This window comes from Monodelphis domestica, chromosome 7 (genome assembly GCF_027887165.1).
Source record: "Monodelphis domestica isolate mMonDom1 chromosome 7, mMonDom1.pri, whole genome shotgun sequence".
Classification (NCBI taxonomy): Eukaryota; Metazoa; Chordata; class Mammalia; order Didelphimorphia; family Didelphidae; genus Monodelphis; species Monodelphis domestica.
The window spans coordinates 66,403,707-66,409,911 of NC_077233.1; the positions used below are offsets into that span (position 1 = coordinate 66,403,707).

Consider the following 6,205-nt stretch of genomic DNA (forward strand, 5'->3'; position numbering starts at 1 on the left):
ATAAAAATGTTAATATTAAGTGTCTTCTATGTGCCACTCTGTTCAGCACTGGAAAAGGTGAGGCAGATCATGGAAAGATTTTAAAGTAGGTAACGAATTTACAAGACACAGAAGTAAGCTACTTTCTTGGATTTTTGTGTGATTTTCATATATAAGTATGTAAAGGTGCCTTCCTATACAGACAAAAATTTATTCTTAATCTACAAGACTAAACCAGCTATACAGCCTTAAGCAAACTGCTGAATCTCCTTGAGTCTGTTTCCTTAGCTATTAAAAAAATAAAATAATTAAAAGTGTTTTCCTTTCCAAATGTTTTGTGAGGGAGTCATATTTTGGGGTTCTCAGCATTCCAAAAATTGCAAGGCATTTTTTTCTGATGACCATCTGTCAAAGATATGGTAGAAGATTATTTTCTATTTTACTTTCTTCATGTACAATGGGACTAATAAGGGCCACCTCCACCTACTTCACTAGGCTATTTTGAGATCAGATGTAGAAATACTAGAAGCATTTGGGACAAAAGGACACAATGTAAATTTTAAAAAATATATTATACCACTGGAAAGGAAAGAAAATCTTGTTTGTTATGGGGGGGTTGTTTATTATCATTATGATTATTATTAACTGGGGAGTTGTAATGGAAAGAAAAATAATGTTTGTAAAAAATAAAATGGGAAGGGTAACTGGGTGGCTCAGTGAATTGAGAACCAGGCCTGGAGATGGGAGGTCCTAGGTTCAAATCTGACCTCAGACCCTTCCTGGCTCTGTGACCCTGGGCAAGTCACTTAACCTCCTTTGCCTAGCCCTTACCACTGTTCTGCCTTAGAACCAATACACAATACTGATTCTAAGACGGAAGGTAAGGGTTTAAAAAAAGTAAAATAAAATGGGGCAACTAGGTGGCACAGCGGACAAAGCAGGGGCGGGAATTAGACCTGAGTTCAAATATGGCCTCAGACACTTACTGTCTGCATGACTCTGGGCAAGTCACTTTACCTGGTTTGTCTCTCTAAAATGATCTGGAGAAGGAAATGGCAAACTATTCTACAATCTTTGCTTAAAAAAACAAACAAACAAACAAAAAACCTAAACAGGGTCATGAAGAGTTGGTCCGACTGAACAACAACAAAAAATATTAAAAATTTATCATGTCACTAGAAAGGAAAGAAAATTGTTGCAAAAGAGTTTGGAATCTGTAATTGCTTAACAGATCTACCAAGGTTAATTTTTTTTTTTAATCTCTATGTCACGTTTCTGTGGAAATTGGAACATATTCAACATATTCCTTTGGAATCATTTCCTCCCCTATATTGTGCAGCATGGAAAGGATATGAGATAATGTCAGACTATGGTGCCATCACTGAATGGCCTGATCTTAACAATACTACAAACAATAAATACTGACTCTTAAAAACAGTAAGAGCAAAAAGAACTCATCTGTCAGTCACTCTATGCATTTATTAAAGGTTTACCATGTACCTGAGGAAATAAAGGCAAAAAAATCTCTACCTTCAAGAATCTCATAATTTAATAGGAGAAACAATATTCAAACAACTATGTACAAACAGGCTGTACAGAGGATAAACAGGAAATAATCAAAAGTGTATTCACTAGAATTTAAGGACCTAGAATTAGGAGGTATCTTAATACCCGGAGACTCCCGGAGCCTGTATATATATATATATTTTTTTTTTCCTTCTCTTTCTCATTGTACTTATCACAAAAGTTCTGATACTATCATAGTAAACCAAAGTGACTACCTAAACCATTTACAGTCAGGGACCTACAACAGGATCAATCCACACAAGGATAAGAATAATCATATTAAAAGGGGGGACAAAGTAGACTTTTTCGATTTAAAGCACCATGATTCGATCCTTCAGTAAACATGGGGGGTAGCACACATCCTCTATAAGGTCTAGCTCCCCTCTCCACCTTACTAAAGAAACCAAAGCTCTTACTAAAAGGACTCCCAAAATCAGTACGGTTCACGGCTTTGCTATCGAGTAAGTATTATTTCAACGATTAGACTTTATGAATTAATCATTAAGTTTTGAAACGAGAAGCTTCCCAGCTCAGGTTCTTCCTACCCCTACCCTGGTCCTCCAGGAGCCTTTTCTCGGGTCTGGGGTCTTCCACTGCCCCTAGGCAATAGTGGGTACCCAGGCTGGCACTCCAAGAACACTAGAATAAACCCTATCTCCTTCCGCCTGGGACAGGAGGCCGGGAGGAGCTGTCCCTGCTGATCTCGGGCTGCAGGGCGCAGGCGTCTGCTACAGCTCCAAAGTCAGGAGCTGAGGCGCGAAGACCGAGCCCGGAGGCGGGTCGAATTTGCTCGCGCAGTCGTCCCTAGTCAGGTTCCGCCCCTCCCTCCTTTTCATCCTCTACAAGTTAGAGCAGCGAGGCAAGCCGACTGACTAGGCACCGCCCTCTGCTCCGCCCTCCTCAACTCCCTCTACCCTCCCCCTACCCTCTCCAGACTCTTCAGCCCCTCCCTCCTCAGGCTCGCGCGCAGTGTAGGCAAATAGACAGTACGCATTGCCCCCGCCCTGGGCCTCGTGCGCTCACTCCCCTCCTCTCCCCTCCTCTCCCCTCCCCCGGAGGGGCGCGGTCGAACTAACTGCCGGGGTGACAGATGGATAGACTAGAGGCCGACTGACTCACCCGCCCGGTCTCATCTGGTCTACATCGGATAGGGCCGTCACCGGCGAGGCGCCGCCGCCGCCGTCGCCGCCGCCTCCTTCTCCTCCTCCTCTGTCTCCGCCGTCACTGCCACCGCCCGCAGGCTCCGCCACTCGCGCCTGCATTTGAAGCTAGGTCCTCGCCGGCCCTGGGACCGCCCCCTCCCTTCCCCCTCCTCTTCGGGGCCAGCATGGAGGGCAAAAGCCTCTGGCCGAGATGACGCAATCTCTAGCCAATCAAAACCCTAGAGTTCGGCACGTGACCTACCATTGACCAATGATTCGCCGAGTCCCTACGTGTAACTGGCAGCTCTTGGTTCTTTTTGTGTTTTCAAATTGCATGGATCGAGAACGAAGGGTATTCAATTTGAACTTTACATATGGGGAAACTGAGGCCCAGAGAAGTTCTAGATTCCAACCCAGATATTTTTACTCCAAATCCAGCTCTTCTTTCCTTGGCAGGGATTGGAAAGGGCCTCATTGCCGCACTGTGGGGCATCTAGGATTGTGTCACACACAAAGTAGGTGCATAATCAAAGCTTGTTGACTGATTGATTGGGTCACTTGAATGAATGTGAGTGTAAATGTAATATCCTTGCTAGTGAATCGTGCCTTCAAAGACTTGGTCCCTTCCAGGAAACAGTTTGGATCTTTGTCTCTAATGTTTGAGTGTGATGGGTCAAATATACTCACACATACACCCCTCCACCTTGGGGGCTCTTCTTTTCCCATATTAAAGTTCTAGGCCATTGGAGCATTCAGATCTATTGACCTTGCCTCATACACATTGTTCCTAGGCAAAAAATAGACATATGTAAAGATGATGTGAAGAGGTGGGGGCAACAGGAATGATATTATAAATTGATAGTGAGGGGCTTAGTAGGTGGATTGAAAGCTAGGCCTGGAGATGTAAGCAAGTCACTTAAATCCAGTTGCCAGCCCATACCCCTCTTCTGCCTTGACCACCAATACACAATAATGATTCTAATACACAAAGTAAGAATTAAAAATAAATAAGTAAATGGATTGTGAACCAGACAGCTGTGGCAAAAATTAATTCACAGAGATGGCAAAAAGTAAAACAAAGTCTCCAAGCCAAAAATAAATAGGTTTATTAAGAGAAGGCCAGTCTCACAATAAAGCCAAACTCTGGTCAGCAACCAAAGACCCTGAGCCTTGTGAGCAGCCTCCTTATATACCCCAAAACTAAACAAAAACTAAAGATCTAATAATTTTTTATCAGGTATGATTATAGTTTTCCCAAGCCTCATATATATTCATAGCTCCCCAAGGATTAGCCATTGAGTTCCCCAAAGGGTCATGTAAGGGTTAAAAATGGTTTGACTAAATTTATGAGTTTAAAAAGAATTCCTGTGGTCACCATTTATAAAAATTAAACTGTGAGTATGTTAGTAGCTTTAGTAACTTTATTACAGCAGAGTAGATATAGTGAAGAGGGAAATGTAGGAAGGAGGTAGAAAATATTGCCTAGCTAAATACCCTACAATTGCCAATCCAAAGAAATCCAGCTCAACTCTGACAAAGGCTCCCTCAGGTTCTGATCTCCAACCAGGAGTCCTGTTAGTCTCTTCAGCAAGAGTCTTACCAGCACAGAATCAATCTCCAATGCACAAGACCAAGGCAGAAGAATCCCTCCAATGCAGAGACACCAACATTGCATTAGTCCACCCTCAGCAAGAACCACTAAAGCAGCAGAAGAATCAAAATTCCCTCTGCTGGCTTTTATTAGCAGTTTTTTCCACATTACTTCCTGTCTTTCTGATTTCTCCTTTTCACTGTGAACTGGTCTATCACACCTCAGAAACCAATCAAAGTCTCTCAATTTGCCTAGCACTGCCCTGGGGGGTGGGTGGGTGAGGGCCATGCTTGTGGCCTTTTAAGACTTACTAAGTATTAATGACTAAGTAAGTGTGAACTCTCTTTGTTAGTGACTTACTAAGTGTTAAGTAGGGGTACTTCCAGTTCCTGATTGATTAACTTAAATTAGACAAAGGGAATAAAAAATTCCCTTTCACAGTCAGATAATCTCTTGGCTTCTTAGGTATCAAGTAAAATCAGATGACATGGGTGTGCTTAAGCCACAACTTTATATAATAGAGACTACAGAGGAGAAGTAACAGAAAAGAGTTATGCTTACACAAAAAGACTTGCATGATTCAGATACAGATAGAATTATATCTTGTGTATTTTTAGAAAAGTTTAAAACCTATGATCACCAAATAACTAAATTTGGAAAAACTGTTGATACATGGGCAACCTATTTCTGTCAATTTCCCTAGACATGCTTCACAGCCCATAGTGAAAGTTTAGGGTACTCCGGGGCAGTGTGTGAGATCTTGAAGATATGATTCTTTTTCCTTTTTCAGGAAAAAAAATTAGTAGGCATTTATAAAGTATATGTTCAGAGCTAGGTGGTAGGGATACAGATAAAAAGGTGAAACTCCCTGTCCTCCAGAACTTACCTTCTATTGGGGAAGATATACGCAAAATAGATTAGGAAAGGTTGAAAGAAAGCAGGAAAGGTTTCATGTAGAAGGTGATGCTTTAGCCAAAATGTGAAGGAAGCTAAAGTATTCAAAGAGTCATGGATAAGGTGTGATATCCCCATAGCCACCAAAAAGTGAAGGAGGCAACATGGAGGGATATGAAGAATACCAAACTAGATGGAGAGTACAAGGAGATTAATGGGTAATAAGAGTGGAAAGACAGGTTGGGGCTAGATTGTGAAAGCTTTAAATGTCAAATGTCGAGGTTTAATTTGCTAAAGAGGTAATGGGAATCCACTGAAGTTTATTGAGTTGGGGACTGATGTGGCCAGATCTATGTTTAAAACAACACTGGTATTTGTGTATAGAATGAATTAGTGGGGACAGATTTTGAGGTAAGGTCGAGTAGGAGGCCATTGGAATAGTTCAGGCAAGAGGTGATGAGAAAATAAATTCAGGCTCTTTAGTGGTGGCTGTATGAGACAGAAAAGAACATATTTGAGAGGCACTTTAGAGTTAGAAATAGCAATATTTGACAACTTTGTATGTATGGGATGGATAAGATTGAGGAGTTGAGGATAACACTGAAGTTTAAAACCCAATTGACTTAAAGTATGACCTTGATTACAAAAGGGAAGTTTGGAAGAGGGTTTAGTGTTGTAGGAAAGATAAATAGTTCTTTTTGGGGGCATGTTGTATTTGAGATGACTATGGGATATTCAGTTCAAAATATCCAGATCAGTTGGAAGACAATTCAAAGCAAAGACATTTTAGGATATCACATAGAAAGGAAAGTAGCAATAAAACATTCTCAACATAAATCTGTGTCCCACTTTCCCATAAATATACTATCAGTGGGAAGGATGACTATGCCTAGATAATACATGGAAAAAGGTACAACCTAGGGAACATGTGTACCTAGGAAACAGAATAGACTCCAGTGACTCTCTGTTGCCTCTAGGATCTCTTTTCCAGTCTTCTTAAACCTCCCTGCCATGGTACTGGCTTTCTGACAGT

General features: G+C 41.5%; 1 protein-coding gene across 1 annotated transcript in view; it reads right to left on the bottom strand.

Annotated features, from left to right (window-relative positions):
• PTPDC1 (protein tyrosine phosphatase domain containing 1) overlaps positions 1-2,898 on the bottom strand; it is a 99,413-nt gene extending 96,515 nt beyond the window's left edge. The window contains exon 1 of the mRNA XM_016424547.2: positions 2,665-2,898. The gene's annotated coding sequence lies outside the window, so the exon portion shown is untranslated. The remainder of the gene's footprint in view (positions 1-2,664) is intronic.
• Positions 2,899-6,205: the final 3,307 nt, after the last annotated feature.